The following is a 17,974-nucleotide window of genomic DNA, read 5'->3' on the forward strand; positions in this document are numbered from 1 at the left end:
GTCTAGGTAGCAGAAATCCTTAACTTCATCTACTTCATGACCATCAAGCCTCATGGTAAGTTTCTCGCTGTTCTAATTTCTGCTACTTCTCATTACTTTCGTCTTTCTTCGATTTACTCTCAAATCCATAGTTTGTACTGATTAAATTGTTCATTCGATTCAGCAGGTCATGTAATTCTTCTTCACTTTCACTCAGGATAGAAATGTCATCAGCGAATCGTATCATTGATACTTTCACCTTGAATTCTAATTCCACTCCTGAACCTTTAATTTCCATCATTGCTTCTTCGAGGTACAGACTGAACAGTAGGGGTGAAAGACTACATCCCTGTTTTACACCCTTTTTAATTCTTGCGATTCGTTCTTGGTCGTCCGCTCTTATTATTCCCTCTTGGCTCTTCTACGTATTGTATATTACCCGCCTCTCCCTATAGCTTACCCCTATTTTTCTCAGAATCTTGCACCATTTTAAATTGTCGAACGCTTTTTCCAGATCGAGAAATCCTATGAACGTGTCTTGATTTTTCTTTAGTCTCACCTCCAGTATCAACCGCTACGTCACAATAGCCTCTCTCGTGCCTTTACCTGTTCTAGAGCTAATGTGATCGTCATCTAGCACATCCTGAATTTTGTTTTCCACTCTTATAGAGGCCTACTGGTACGGAAAGTTAATTCTTCCTGTGTCATGTCTGAAAATTTATAAGTTCTCATACTAGCAAAAGCGTGAGAATGAAATCAAATCGAAGCCCCACTTTGGACGCCAAAAATATAGGGAACTGTGAATTCTTTTTATCTTTAGCTCCACATTGGAAGCAATAATTAAGTGCCGGCCGGTGTGGCCGAGCGGTTCTAGGCGCTTCAGTCTGGAACCGCGCGACCGCTACTGACACAGGTTCGAATCCTGCCTCGGGCGTCGATGTGTGTGATGTCCTTAGGTTAGTTAGGTTTAAGTAGTTCTAAGTTCTAGGGGACTGATGACCTCAGATGTTAAGTCCCATAGTGCTCAGAGCCATTTGAATCAATAATTAAGTGACATAAATAATTAAGTAATAAAATTTTACTTTTCATACTGTGTGTCTCGGTGTTCGCTTTGCTATATTATCGACTCCCAATTTCATTATAATTCCGAACAGTGCGTTTCTGATCATTGACTCATACGGCTTTTTAAAATCTACAGTAGTTATCACACACTGACCTATATTTTAACGATTATTTCAGATGTAGACATAAACCTACGGGTACCGGCAAGCGCTCACAGAGATTCAGGTACCGTCTAATATTCGGAGTAATCTCTTGCGCAGTGAATCACAATCACATCGCCAACGGTGCAGGCGACCAGGCGCGGCCAAAGCGGAGTCCGCCGGCCTAGGAGACGGGGCCCGGCGCGGCTGTGTGTGCGTGTTGTTGGTCGCATTGTTCCCGATGGCCAGCGGAGCGGCAGCCCACATCCTGCGCCGCCGCCGCCGCCGGCATTGGGGGGCGACGTCGCGGCTCCATCGACTTAGGCTCGCGCCATTGGCCCGCAGCGCCGCGGAACGCCGCTACAGTTATGGCCGCCTTGCTCCATTTGTCTTCCGGTGGACACCGGCCGCACCGCGCGCGCCATTCACTCTCTCTCTCTCTCACACACTCTGTTGTTCCCCTCCTTCTCCTCCCCATCAACCCAACAGCGCTCCGTCTTCAGACCGAGATCCATTGCTTTGTAACACTACAAGCAAAATATTGTCGAAGTAAGGTACTCGTTGATATGACGTTATTTTTTTTAAGAACCTAGTTTCTTGCATTTGCCGGCCGAGGTGGCCGATAGGTTCTAGGCACTACAGTCTGGAACCGCACTGCCGCTACGGTCGCAGGTTCGAATGCTGCCTCCGGCATGGGTGTGTGTGATGTCCTTAGATTCGTTAGGTTTAAGTACTTCCAAGTTCTAGGGGACTGATGACCTCAGAATTTAAGTCCCCTAGTGCTCACAGCCATTTGAACCATTTTTTTTCCTTGCATTTAATGAAGTTGGGCTGAACACAGAGAATAAAACCTCAAACAACGGTGTGGAAAAAATTACATTTTAATTTAAGAAAGGAGATTAGTTCTTTACGCATAGCTAGGGAGTTATTAGCTAGCTAAGTAACTGGTTTGAATTAGGTATGAGGAGCTAAACGTTCATTTGGGCATCCGTCTTGGTCTGATACACTCCATCGTATCTTCTACTCCCATGCCAACCTCTTCATCTTAGAGCAACACTTACATGCAACGCCTTCAATTATTTGTTGTATACACTAAGACGAAAAAGGAAAAAAAAAAACGCATCACGAAGGAATTATCCAAATGGGTCGTAAATCGGTACCTGTGATATACATGTAAAGACAAACAAATGATTATAGTTTTAGAAATGGCTCAAATGGCTCTGAGCACTATGCGACTTAACTTCTGAGGTCATCAGTCGCCTAGAACTTAGAACTAATTAAACCTAACTAACCTAAGGACATCACACACATCCATGCCCGAGGCAGGATTCGAACCTGCCACCGTAGCGGTCGCTAGGCTCCAGACTGTAGCACCTAGAACCTTACGGCCACTCCGGCCGGCACAGTTTTAGAAAGAAATGCATGATTTATTCAAGACAAAGAGTTTCATAAATTGAGAAAGTCAATTACGCAAGGTCCACGTGTGTCCCTTATGCAAGCAATTATTCGGCTTGGCATTGATTGATAAAGCTGTTGGATTTTTCCCTGAGGCAGATCGTGCCAAATCCTGTCCACCTGGAACGTTAGATTCACAAAATCCCAACCTGCTTGGATGCGCTGCCCATAATGCTCCAAATGTTCTCAACTGTGGAGAGATCCTGTGATCTTGTTGCCCATAGTTTGGTTGGCAAGCATGAAGACGAGCAGTACTAATCCTCGACCTTTATGGGCGGGCATTACCTTGCTGAAGTGTAAGCCTAGCATGGATCGATACGAAGGTCAACAACACGGGGAGCAGAACATCGTCAAGTACCGCTGTACTGTAAGACAGCTGCGAACGACAGCCGAAGCGGTCCTTCTATAAAAAGAAATTGCACCCCAGACCATCACTTCTGGTTGTCTGGCCATATGGTGGGCGACAATACCACCTCTATCCGGGAGTCTCTAGACACGTCCTCGACCTGGAATCTCATTGAATGAAGTAGAATTGTCGTCAGTGAACAGTCTGGCTTCAAAGTGAGAAATGATGAGCTGCGAAGACATCTCTGGAGGCGCCCCAGAGAGTGATGGGATGCCAAACTGACGGTCGCCCGCGGTAGGTCTCGACAAGGAGGTGTGATGATCGCGTAGTCCATTTCTTCTAATAGCAGGACCCCTCTGGGTGTCATCCTCGGCACCCTTACAACACAATGGTACGTCGACGATATTCCACATCCCGTTTTGTTGCCCTTCATAGCAAGCCTTCTTGGGCTTACGTAACAGCCGCCCGCACGCTGTGACAGTCTCTATTGCCTGTCTACCTGCTTGCCAAACACCACCATGGCTAGCGAAGTCACCGGATCTCTTCCCACCTGACAACGTTTGAAAACTTATGGGCATGGCTCTCAAACCAGATCGGATGTTTGACCATGTAATGTGCCAAATGGACAGAATTCGGCACGATATCCCTCAGCGGGACATCCACAACTCTGTCTTTGTCAAGCCGAATAACTACATGTATAAGGGCTACAGATGGATCAATGCGATACTGACTTTCTCAATTTGTGAAGCTCTTTCTGTAACACAAATCATCCAATTTTTCTGAAACTGTTATCATTTGCATTTTTGTAAATGTATCACATTTACCGATTTCCGTTCAATTCGGATAATTCCTTCGTCGTGAGCCTATTTTTTTATTTCTTTTTTTTTTTTTTTTGTCGTAAAGTGTATGTATTCCACTTACTGCATTCCCGCGCAATTTTTCTCTCAACAGATTTCTCTGCCAGGTGTAACATTATGCCACAATACATGTAGTATCATAATGCCCCTTCTTCTGCGTTAACCAGAACCTTTTCACTTCTTATCTAGTCAGTCCACCTAAATTTTCAATATCCTTCTATAACATTACATATAAACAACTTCCGTTTATTCGTTTTAGGTTTTCCCACTTCCATACAACACTGAATTCCAAACGTGCAGTCCGCAGCTCGTGGTCGTGCGGTAGCGTTCTCGCTTCCCACGCCCGGGTTCGATTCCTGGCGGGGTCAGGGATTTTCTCTGCCTCGTGATGACTGGGTGTTGTGTGCTGTCCTTAGGTTAGTTAGGTTTAAGTAGTTCTAAGTTATAGGGGACTGATGACCATAGATGTTAAGTCCCATAGTGCTCAGAGCCATTTTTTTTCCAAATGTGCATTCTTAGATGTTTTTTTCCCCATTAAACTAAGGCGTATGTTTGGGTCCTGTAAGGAGGAATGGCATTTTTGCCTATGGTAGTCATTTTCTTGCATTCTTCCTACTGCGATCGTGCTTCTTAATTTTGCTTTCAATGTACTAGAATTCCAGCATTCTGGTGTTAAGTTTACTGCTTATATCATTTGTCCTATTCCATACCGTAACTACAACAGTAGATAAGGTAATAGATTAACTGACAGAATAACAAGAAATATTTTCTGTAGCTCACGCGGTAATGCAGTCTGTGCAAAAGGTATCAAATTTGAACGGAAGCACGTATTGTATTTATTAGCTATACGAAGATACTAGGCAGTTTGAGACACTGTTAACTGCCTATAGAAATATATCATCAACCTCCAACGAAGGAGACCATAAAGTTTTCACAGCAAGTCTAGGTGACAGAAAAGGATGCTTCCTGCCTTGTCTTGGTCTTACACATCTAGCTCAAAGAATGGCAGGTAAAGAGAACCAATAACTAAAGGTTCTTAATGCATTACCTTCAACGAGGACCACGATATTTTACTGCTATGGAAACACAGAAAGAAGTTAGCTTGCTACCCAATATAACTGAAACTTACAGCTGTGAGATGCGCGGCAGAGACAGGAGAACAGTTGCCAGAGACTGAATCATACGGCAGCCAATTAGAGTTTTGCAGTACAATGGCAGCCACAACTCTTTTTTTACTGCACCAAGATTTGGACCCAAAGACAGATGATAAGAGGCGATTTCCAGCCAATGAGGTAGTTGCTGTGCACAGCGGTACATCTGCAGTGAAAACATAAGACAAGAATTGAAAATCTTTGCAATAAAAATGACAAAAAAGAAACAAAATAAGCAATAATGGCTTAGCCATGTCGTTCGAATGGGCAAGGAGCGACTGCTAAAACAGGTTACTGTGTACTGAAATGAGACACAAAAGATACTGGAGAAGACCAAGATGGAGATCGATGGACGAAACCAGTCCCTCAGGCTTACTTCGTGAAGTAGATAAACATAGCATTCACTCCTGTAGAATTAGGGCTCCGAAGGCTTCACTTCCAATGCTACGGTTGCAACAGGATTTTCTTTCAGTATCATGTACTACCTGCATTTTTGATGAAAAACTTCGTAATATGGATAAAATGTAGTTTTGAAGTCTTTCTAATGCACAGTGTCTTGGTTTACAAGACCTTTTCGTTGTATGAGACCTGCGTAAATCATTCTTAAAGTCGTTAAAGTGGCTTGATTCTTGACAAGTCTAAGTGAGATCTGTGCTAGAATTGCTACGCGAGAAACACAGAGACACAACAGCAGAACAGATTGCGACATTCTTACAAAAGGATTATTGTAACCGACAACTAATGTTGATGGGCACTATTGCTTGAGAACAGATGCGCGAATCCTATCTGCCAACGTTTACTCGGCCGGCCGGTGTGGCCAAGCGGTTAAAGGCGCTACAGTCTGGAACCGCGTGACCGCTACGGTCGCAGGTTCGAATCCTGCCTCGGGCATGGATGTGTGTGATGTCCTTAGGTTAGTTAGGTTTAAGTAGTTCTAAGTTCTAGGGGACTGATGACCTTAGAAGTTAAGTCCCATAGTGCTCAGAGCCATTTGAACGTTTACTCGCGGTGTAACGTGATTGAACGTACCTCTCGTCTGAATAAACCATCGGCTCACTGAATTGCGATGTGAAATTGTTGGTGATTATTTTCCTTAGCACTAACAGCTATTTTTATTTTTTATGGAAACATGGTCAATTTCTGCACCTACGACTTTCAAATATAAATTCCCTATATAAATTACTTTCAAGGTTTATTTGCTTATCTTGACATCTAGTTATGTGTAACAAAACTTGTGAAGTAGCTGTAGAGGTAGTGTCTCTTTATATATAAGGTGTTCCAAACCATTAGACTCAAAATAATACAGCCGAAAAACGATCCTAAACTGAGTGTTATGAGATTGGGAGCCTAGAGTTTAAAAGGAAAATTTAAGCAGTGCGTGGTTCTCAATAAGCAGTATATGACAAGCAGGCCTGATAGCCTCACCACTGAGCGCCCATAAGCACCATGACAAACATGTTGCTTATGTTTAATATTAAACTAACTCATGGTGAATCGATGTTGATGCCTTTCCTTTGGAAACCATTTCGCAGTATTCTGTGAAGAGTCCACGTTGAACTTAACGAATCCACTGTTGACGAAGATGAAGCGTTATTCTATACAGCAACGTACGATGCATCACGATATGATGCCCGGACAGCCGGACAAAGGCACAGTAAAATGTGTCGCAACGGCCGTCAAACTGACTTGAGGCTATCTGTGACTCTGGTTAGAAACGCATAAGGAATGTTTTGGAAAAATTTTAGCTTCATGTCTGATTTCAGTCTACCTCCAGGCTCTTTGAAGTCGTTAGTTATTCAAGGACTCTTTTCTCAGACTCCCAGCATCAAGTAGCTTGCGTAATTTCTGTCACAGTGACAGGCAAGAAACTGTATTTTCAGTAGGTGTGTGCATTTGCAGGCGCTTCCGACTACGTTACAGGTTGTTTATGTACTCCATTACTTTTAGAATTCTGAAAAATGGTGGTAAAGTATCAAGGGCTATAGAAAACTCGTGGAGGGGCCACATACGCCCTCCCCCCGTGATCACGCCACAGCAGGGTGCGAAACAGAAAGGATGAAAATGCATAAGACTCTTTTCTGCCACCGATCACGTTCAAATATCGTGTAATATTTTGATCAATCCCTAGTGGTTTCACCCTGTACATAACAATAAAATTGCGATCGTGATGCACCCCAAACGCGTGTGATAATGTTCGATGGCGATGCAGTTCATAGAGAAAGGTGTCCAAGGTCCGCAATGGGGACATTCGTTTTTGAAAGCAAAATGTGTGGGACTCAACGCCCCAGGGAAAGGCGTGGCTCCATCTATGCCCTTTATGCAAACCCCTGCGGCCTTTTCATGCCGATTCTGACCGGTGGTTCGTCTGGAATGTTTCTGTTGGCAACTTCTAAGAAAACCTCGGCCGCGAAGGCGGCAAAAGAAGGGAAACGTGCGTACGTGGGGTTGCATCGACCTCTCCCATCACGTGACACGTCCACGGTGGCTTTGTACAGACCTGCAGTATAGTTTGGTGTCAATTTGACATCATTAATGCAGCTTACACATCACAACTTCATAGCTGTGTTCTTTTCTCGCATATGTCGACGGTTTCCTGTTCGATTCGTTGTCGAGCCCGAAAATGACGTTCCAGATCGCTACGCTCTTGCACCATTAGGGAATGGGCTCATCCTTACGCCAAATTTAAAACAAATGCTTCCCAATGGGTGACAATTACAGGGATTAGAGAAAGTGATCCATTAATTCTGTTACGTAGAGTATTTCTCTACTGTTCGAATCTCTTACAGCGCGCTGGAGGAAGAGACATTTGGCGAGCTCTGAATGCTGTTTTCTTAATTCAATGATCATTTCTCCCCATGTAGATGTGAGCCAAAAAGATTTTTGGCGAATGGAGGAGAAAATCAAAGCATACTGCTGCCTGAGTACGAATATTGCTGAAGACATACTACCTTAAATTAATTTACTTCTCTCCCCGTCTCACAGTTCTGTCAAATATGTATTTATCTATATTTCAGTCCGCTCCACGAAATTTGGTGCTTTGTCAGAACCAACAATACTCAGATGTCTCTGGTCTTCATAGACTGACATGTCAGGACTGAAATTGAATTTATACTGGAGACAAGCAGATATTGCAATATTAAGTACGCAGAATATAGAAGAACTGTAAAATGCAACAACTGTCATTCTACATTTGCAGAACACTTACGGATATGCAGCGCCGATCATCAGATATCAGGGCCCACCTAAAAGTTCTCAAATTCCACAGCAGTTCTCTTTAGAAGACAGTAAATGAGGAAAATTAACTAGTACAAAAGGCTATAGTTAAAGGAGATGTTACGAGAAATGAAAACATAGCTCTCTGTAAAGTAACTATTGTCTCTGCCCTCAGAGAAATATTAGACGACACGGACACTTAAACACACACACACACAAACACACACACACAGTCACACACAATTGCAAAAATTTTTCATTAAAAGGTAAGTTGAATACAGAGAGTACAGAATGCTTTTCCTGTTATCTGTACATATTATAAAAATGAGTGTACATCTATATTAGTGTATACATGTATGTATGTGTTCCGCATCTCCTCCTAACCCTCTGGGCCGATTTTATTCAAACTTGGTACGCATATCATTTATTGCCTGGAGAGAATCGCTATGAGGATAAGGACCACATACCTATGAAAGGGCTGGGTCAGGGCTGAAAAAGCAGTGTAGTTCACAACCCCTGAATACGCCAACTTTTTTCAATCGGTATTGGAGAATGAGAGAACTTAGTGACGTACACCAAACCTTACGCATAACTTCAAAGCATCGTGAAATATTTTCTTGCTGAAAAGCCTCAAAAAACAATAAATAGAAAACAGTTTATAGCTTACTACATTTCCCCCTGTCCAAACAGTAAAACTGCCGCATCAGGCATGACTTTTTAATTTATTACTTCTATGCTGCTGACTTCAAGCGTAATAGATTTCGCATACATATTCACACATGCCGCTGAATGCACCTACAAAATTTTATCATTGTGTGACACGTAGTTCAGGAGATATAAAGTCACAGAGATTGAGCTACGTGCAACCGAAACTGCAGGAGGAAATTCTCCACAGATATAAGTGAAATTTGTATACAAATATGTGTTAAGTACGTTACATACATTTTACATTTGAGTTTTTTCTGGCAAACTTGCGACTGCAAAGCTTCTCCAAATACCCTGGATCTGTTTCTAACAAAATGGTACACATATTAGCATCTGGCACGAAATGCTGTTGGGGTAAGAACAAGCGATCTTATAGTGGGGTAGACAGAAAAGGGAGGAGAGAGAGAGATGAACAGACAGAGAGGGGAAAAGAGGAAATGGACACAATTAAGAGGGAAGAGGAGACAGGACACGATGAGGGGGAGAAAGAAATGGAAAAATAAAGAGAAGAGGAGGGAGGGAAAGAAGTGGAGATGGGCGGACAGAAAGGGGAGGAGTAGATGGACAGAGAGAGGGGAAAGATGAGGTGGACAGAGGGGGGGAACGGTCGGGCAGAGAGAGAAGGGAGGAGGAGATGAAGATAGTGAGGAAGAGATAGAGGAAAAGGAGGTGACGGACGCAGAGAAGGAGGGGCTGCAGGAGACGGAAAGAGGGGAAAGGAGCAGGTGGACAGAGGGGGCAGGAGCAGATAGATGGAGATAGTAGGACACGAGGAGACAGACAGTGGGAAGGAGAGTGATGGAGGAGATAGAGAGGGGGGGGGGTAAGGAGATGGACAGAGAGAAGGGTGAAGGAGAGGGACAAAGAGAAGCAGAAGGAGGATATGAGCTAGTAGAACTGGAATGAAAACATAATTGGGCAAGGCGAGGTACCAGCCAGTTTAATATAAAGAAAGTAACAAACCAATAATGATTCTGTAACTATGTCGGATACAAAAAAGAAAAGTTTTCTTAAAGCGGAACCCGTCCAGAAACAAAGTCACTTGTAAGCAAACGCAGACACGAGAGTGAGCTACAACCTCGAGATATCTAGGCGCTCAGGCGCGTTATTGACACGGTCAGGGAGTATCGTTGGGAGCGGCGAGCCTGGAGCCAGTGAGACGACACTGCACCGCACCGTGCCGCCGCAGGTGCACCGCCGCAGCCGCAGGCGCGAGGGTGGGTGGGGCTCCATTGCCAACTTGGGCCGGGCGAGCCGGCGTGACGGCAAGTTTGGCCCGGTTACTGGCGTGGCGGCCGCAGAGGACAGCCGAGCTGCGCTGTGCGCCATGGGGCGTGGCGGCGGCGCGGCCGTCGCTGCGGCCGGCTCCCCGATCCCGCCCGTGGCGCGTTATTAAATGTTTCTGGTCCAGTCTGCACGCCGTGACGCTCCACCTGCTCCGCTACGCCGCCGCTGCCACTGCCGCGTGGAACGGTTGAAAAAACGCGAACTGTTCGGTCCAATTCACAACTCTCTTCCAATTGAGTCATTCGCATTCTGCAATTGTAAACGAACTAGATTCTGGTAATTTTAAGAAGGAGGCGCCCCACAGCTCGTATATATTTGAAGAACTTCATGATCTACCGCCAAGAGCTGCTGATAAAATTTCTTTATTGAATAACCACTTTCTCTCCACAGACCATCATCAGATCCCTCTATACCAAAGGAAAGAAAATACGAAGGGCCTTCAATAAGTAATGCAATATATTTTCTTCTCGTACAATTTCGGTTGAAGAGTTTCATGAAGTTCCGAGAGATGGTGGCCCTATACGTAGCCTTCGAAACAATATCTGTAATGGAAGTGCGTTCGAAGCGGAGAGCTGTCATAGAGTTTCTTTTGGCGGAAAACCAGAACACTGCATCATTAGTAAACACTTCCGGGCTAAATTGCCGTGGTCGATCTGTAGAACGTCAGGGAGAAGAAGTTCTACAGATCGAACACGGCAATTTAGCCCGGAAGTGTTTACTGATGAAGACGCCGGCCGTGAAAGCCTACATGGGATGACAGAACACTGCATATACTTATAGACTCTTGTAGAATGCCTACGGAGTTTTGGCAGGAAACAAAAGCAAGTTGATTCGTTGGGCAAGGCGTCTGTGATCATAGCAAAAGGCTCGCGCAAACCTGTCCTATCTCCAGAGTGAATGCCTGCCGCACACAGCTGTGACTCCTGCAGCATTAGAACGTTCGGACACCCTCATTCTATGTTTGACTGATCACAATCAAACACTTGGCTGCACAACTGGGCTCTGAAGGGATTATTCTGTTTGAAGCCTTCCTTTATAGCTCAAAGATCAAGTGTTTGCGCTACCCTCAGGAAACTGGAGAAATAACTTCAGCGCGTTCGTCACCTCAAAAATGCTAAAGAAATTCTCTTTCTCCACTGCAACCTAAGGCCTCGCACAAGCTTACACACCCGAGAGGAGCTCACAAAACTTCATTGGACTGTTACTCCTAATGCAGCCTACAGCCCTGATCTCCCACCTTCCAAGTTCCAACTGTTTGGCCCAATGAAGGATGTACTCCGCGGGAAGCAGTACGTGGATGATGGGGTGGTTACCATGCTGCCATACACGCACTGCCAACAAAGTGGCGTAAGGTCGTCGAAATGAACGTAGACTACGTTGAAAAATAGGGTGTTGTAGCTAAAAGAGTGGGGAATAACGTAGTGTATTAGAATCCTGCGTAATACCAACTTGCTTTCAGAAAAAAGGAACTGTTGTATTACTTATTGAAAGCCAAAACATCTAGTACTTCGTACTAGGAAATAAAATTAGTAGCTTTCAACAATAAAATCCATGAATAATGTAACAGACACTGCCAAAACTAGTCCCGGAAAACATAGGTACATCACGTTTATACGTTGTTCCCTGATGCCAAATCCTAAAAAATTACTTCGTCAGACATAAAAATGTGCGAAACAGTGCAACTATTTAATTTATTTTAACTATCAGCATTACGCAACGTTGTCAACTGCACAGCTGGAATAAAATGTGTCAAAGCAAAGACTTATATTTGTACATTTTAAGTTAAAAGTTAAACTTAACGCGTTCTGGGCCTAGACGCACTAATCGCGCCAACGAATCGCCGTGACATCCTCTGCCAGTGGCGTCATCGGAAAGCGGTATGGAGGGGCATGTGGTCAGCATACCGCTCTTCCAGTGTTGTTCTGTTTCTTGACTTTAAAACCGCTACTACGTGGTCGAGTAGCTGATCAGTTGGCTTTCACGAGGCTGAGTGCACTTCGTTGCAGACTTCCAAGCAATCAAAAATTCATGGGAGTACGAGGAATCGAAGAAGAGCCCTCTGTATGGTACTCAGCCGCGCGGATCCACTCTCCTACGGGGGCGCACATTATATAAGTGGCATTCAAATGAAACCCAATCACTAGTGGATAGTAACGATAACGATTTTATTAACTCGAAAATGTGGTTATACACAGTACACATACTCAAAAATAGTCACCAAAACTGTTGGCACATTTACCCCATTGAGACACCAGCCGGTCGATTCCATCCTAGAAGAAGCTAGTAGGCTGCTGTCGGATCCAGACCTGGACCCAGTCACCCACTTCGTCGTCCGTTGCGAACCAATGTCCGCGAATGGCTTATTCTAGAGGCCCAAAAACATGAAAGTCACACGGTGAACGGTCGGTACTGTAGGGTGGATGTTCCAGCGTTTCCCACCGAAACTGCTGCAATGTCCTCTTCACCGCATTGGTCGTTTGTGGCCGGGCATGATCATGCACGACTCTTAGTCAACATGGCTCGGCGTTTGGACTTGGTGGCTCGTCTAAGGTTTCGTAAAGTGGCTTGATAACGCTGGGCATTGAGGGTGGTTCCCCGTTCCAGGAACTCGAGAAGCAGTGGTTCCTTGTGGTCAAAAAAGAAGGACTGGTGGGCGCGGCCTTTGATTTCTTTGGAGGTGGTGAAGTTTCCACTGCTTGCTCTCTAGCTTGCTTTCCGGTTCAAAATGGTGATACCATGTTTCGTCATTTGTGACAATACGCGACAGAGTGCCGTATTCCTCCTGATGATAACGTTGCAGATGACTCAAAGACAGCACCAGCAATCAGTTGGTGTGGAACCCACTGCGCACAGGTTTTTCGAAAGCTCAGGGGCTGATGCATTATGGCGTGGGAGGTGCCCACCCTAATACCCAGTAACCGATGGATCTCGTCCACGGTGATTCTGCGGTTGTCCAAGACTAAAGCATTCACTTCCGCATCCATTTCCGGTGTGATGACACGATGAGCCTGTCCAGAACCGATATCGCCTTCCAGTGACTCACGCCCCTCAAGGAATCGTTGTCGCCATTCCACAACACTTGAACGACTCAGACTGTACTCACCGTTCACAGCCTTCATCCGTTGATACATTTCACGGCCTCAACTCCCTCCGCCGCCAAAAATCGAATCACTCGTTGTTCCTGCTAACACGCCTGCATGTTCGGTAGTGGATGGTAACTTGTGTGACCACTTTCTCTTCGGCGTGAAACCACACTGGCCCCATGCAACACCAAACGGTGCGCACGTGTCAGTCTCTCTACCAATAGCTGACGCCACCATACCCGCGAACCGCAAGACCGCTACGGTCGCAGGTTCGAATCCTGCCTCGGGCATGGATGTTAGGGATGTCCTTAGGTTAGTTAGGTTTAACTAGTTCTAAGTTCTAGGGGACTAATGACCTCAGCAGTTGAGTCCCATAGTGCTCAGAGCCATTTGAACCATTTTTTGAGCCACCATACCCGCAGTTACGTGGTGCCACCTTACGTGTAAGGCAAAGATAGACGCACTGACAAGCTTTCATTTGAATGAACCTCATGGATTAACTTGTGTGGTAAATAAGCTACACCGACATTCATTATGCACATTATTTTCGTATTTTCGTCTAAGAGCGACATTTGAATGATAAACAGTACTTCAAAAAAAAAATGACTCTGAGCACTATGGGACTTAACATCTGAGGTCATCAGTCCCCTAGAACTTAGAACTACTTAAACCTAACTAACCTAAGGACACCACACACATCCATGCCCGAGGCAGGATTCGAACCTGCGGCTGTAGCAGTCCCGCGGTTCCGGACTGCAGCGCCTAGAACCGCACGGCCACCGCGGCCGGCTAACAGTGCTTCACTCAAAAGTAAGCGGAATACCAAGGAAGCAAATTTGAATATGGGATATCGCTTACGCCGCATGGAGTGAAGCTACAATAAGTAAGGATTGTAATTCCTTAAGAAAAAAAATGAAGCTTTGCAAAATAAAGTGACAGTGCATAGGAATTGTATTTCACCGGAAGTATGTTATCGGTTGTAGAATGCACAGGTAGTGGAATTTATTATACTAAGTGATGCTCTAGCACATTAAATTGTCACTGATTAAAATAATAGCTGCGTACATAATGAGCCTAATGTAAGTTTATAGCACTATGCTGCATCGCGTACTATATCAACATACAATGTGTATTACCAAATATGGTATTATGATGCAGTAAATGCTAACCGCTTGGAGGATTTAACTAAAATTGACCGTGAGTTACCTAATGGGATTGGCTTATCGACCTGAATTCAGTGCTACAGAAGAAACCAAAAAGCAAAAGATTGAAATTTGGAAAATGTTTTAAGTAACCAAGTTTACTTAAATGAAATAAATTACGGTCGCCAGCTTAATTAGGCATAGTAATGTGATTCATTACTTTTAAAGAATCTGTACTGAATTTTGGTAAAGGAAAGCTACCGTTGCTTCTTTCCCAGAGGAGTGAAATGAAACTCTACTATAATAAGATAATTGATACAGTGAATACTAGCAACCATAAATAGTATGTGCAAGCTCTAACAGAAACAAATGGTTCAAATGGCTCTGAGCACTATGGGACTCAACTGCTGTGGTCATTAGTCCCCTAGAACTTAGAACTACTTAAACCTAAGTAACCTAAGGAGATCACACACATCCATGCCCGAGGCAGGATTCGAACCTGCGACCGTAGCAGTGGCACGGTTCCGGACTGCGCGCCTAGAACCGCGAGACCACCGCAGCCGGCTCTAACAGGAAAAACTGACACTTCCTCTCTTCTCAACAGTAATAATTTGTCATATTGAAATTACCTCATCATCAAATGTTCTGAAAGACACTACTAAACCAAAAATGGACGTGGACATAGTCCTGTTTCAATAGTTACTTTTCATATAGTACAAATATAATTAAAAGTCACTTTCAATAGGATTTTACACTCACTATGAAGCAATCTTGTTTCTATTTTTATGAATAAAAGCAGTTACTGTAACTTTATCTTTCATAGGCAAAGACTTAGGTGGGGCCCTCAAACTGTCTTTCCAATTGTTACTACACAAAGCACACAAAACTCAAAATTTACTTCAACTGCAATCAATATATTCATTATTTAAGTAGGTTTAGTCATTTTAAGCAACTCTAAATTGGGGATTCTTAAACAGTTCATTATCGTAAAGCAAACTAAACACACTTTCTGAGACAATTTGTAAGGTATTATTTCTTTTGTATTTTCTTGGTATTATTTCTTTTTTTTCAAATTTCCTCACCTTGCAGGACTTTTAAAACAGTTAATGAGAGTGAGTTTTCATACAGGTTCTTAAGTATGACTTTAAATGCATTTTACTCTAACTAACCTCAAAATAAGGCGCTTCCTTTTATAGTTAACACAACCAGTAATTTTCACTGACAGAATTAAATGCAGTTAATCTTTGAAGCACAAATACTTTGAATTAAAAACAAATCAAACACTATGGAGGTTTTCATAAATGCAATACTAAGTACCTCCCTTGATTTCAATGAAACACACAGTATTTCTATATCTCCTGTTGCATTCAGGATTGTGCAAATAATCAACCATTTATTTTCATTAGATTTTAACACACAGGATACTCGGATGTATTTGTGTGGATGGATCCTAAGAGTCATGATGAGAGGAACGAATTCAGGAGTCGGACACACAGTTCCACACAATTTGCCTTATTATTGCAAATTAAACAACACTTCAATGTACTGGTCCACACTTGGACATAAATCTGACCTCTTATTATTTGCTGAAGTGATGGTGCAATATTGGTGGCGAGTACATGGTCTTTCCTCTGGATGTAATTTGCGCTATTATTTTCTTCTTAGCGACGAAATTACCAACTTTAGAGCCTTTTCCAATAATACAGCATCATTTTAGAGTCGTACACACATCCAATGCCTTTCCATATTAATCCAGGCGCTGAATGTCTCACTCGGAACTTGCGCTGTTCACTCACTTCCTGCTCAGACCAAACTTTCCAGTAGCTAGCTGCCGACTGACTCTATCTCTCACTTGGCGCCCACACTGAGCGCCAAAAATAGCGCGTCTTTTCCAGCCTACAACGATATCATAAAACTCTCCCTCATAAAACTCTTCCCTACTATCTAACAATGTTCGTTTCAGTGCTGCGATCTGACGTCACACTTCACAAGGCCAACCATTCGTTCTCCCGCCAATTTCTATAGTCTTTCAAGCTGTTTCGAGATATGCAGATAGGATCGCAAGAGTTTGTTTCCGGGGGCCTGCACGTCCTAGAAGTGGCAGAGACTAATCTTGGAAAGAAATCAGAATAGCAAGGAAAAATCGGCCCGGCTCCCGCACGAGACGTTGTATCACCGGAGGCCACACCTCAGACCCTGCAGTCGTTTTGAGAGGACAATGCCTGGGGGCCCTTGCAAATTGGGGACCGACCTCACTCATGCCAGCCAGACTGCGATCCCGTATACTCGTCACCTATCTGCTCGGCTGAAGGGTTTCCTGTCGCTCTGTCTCGAACACTTGCACATTCGAAAATACCCGAGACATTCACAGTCCACTAGGAACCGTCACTAGGGAAAGACTGGCAAATTTCACACGGCCAATCACTTTTTTTTTTTTTTCACCAGTCTTCTGACAGGTTTGATGCCGCCCGTCACGAATTCCTTTCCTGTGCTAACCTCTTCATCTCAGAGTAGCACTTGCAACCTACGTACTCAATTATTTGCCGGGTATATTCCATTATCTTTCTTCCTCTACAGTTTTTGCACTCCAAAGTTCCCTCTAGTATCATGGGAGTCATTCCCTTATGTCTTAAGAGATGTCCTGTCATCCTGTCCCTACTCCTTATGAGTGTTTTCCTCCGATTCTGCGTAGAACCTCCTCATTGCTTACCCTATCAGTCCACCTAATTTTCAACATTTGTCTGTAGCACCACATTCAAATGCCTCGACTCTCTTCTGTTCCGGTTTTCCCACAGTCCATGTTTTACTACCATATAATGCTGTACTCTGGAGGCACATTCTCAGGAATTTCTTCCTCAATTTAAGGGCAATATTTGATCTTAGTAGACTTCTTTTAGGCAGGAATGCCTTTTTTTGCCGTACCTAGTCTGCTCGTGATGTCCTTCTTGCTCCGTCCGTCATTGGAGAATTTTACTGCCTAGGTAGCAGAATTCCCAACCTTCATCTACTTCGTGACCATCAATCGTGATGTTAAGTTTCTCGCTGTTCTCATTTCTACTACTTCTCATTACCTTCGTCTTTCTTCGATTTACTCTCAGTCCATTCTTTGTATTCATTAGACTGTCCGCAGCTCGTGGTCTTGCGGTAGCGTTCTCGCACCCTGCGCACGGGGTCCCGGATTCGATTCCCGGCGGGGCCAGGGATTTTCTCTGCCTCGTGATGACTGGGTGTTGTGTGTCCTTCATCATCATTTCATCCCCATCGACACGCAAGTCGCCGAAGTGGCGTCAACTCGAAAGACTTGCACCAGGCGAACGGTCTACCCGACGGGAGGCCCTAGCCACACGGCATTTCCATTTCCATTCATTAGAGAGTTCACTGAGTTCAGCAGATCATATAATTCTCCTTTACTTTCGCTCAAGATAGCAATGTCATCAGCGAATCGTTATCATTGATATCCAGTAACCTTGAATTTCATATCCACTCCTCAACCCTGAATTTTATTTCCATCGTTGCTTCCTCAATGTATAAATTGAACAGTAGGGACAAAAGGC

The sequence above is a fragment of the Schistocerca nitens genome, chromosome 2 (assembly GCF_023898315.1).
Source record: "Schistocerca nitens isolate TAMUIC-IGC-003100 chromosome 2, iqSchNite1.1, whole genome shotgun sequence".
Classification (NCBI taxonomy): domain Eukaryota; kingdom Metazoa; phylum Arthropoda; class Insecta; order Orthoptera; family Acrididae; genus Schistocerca; species Schistocerca nitens.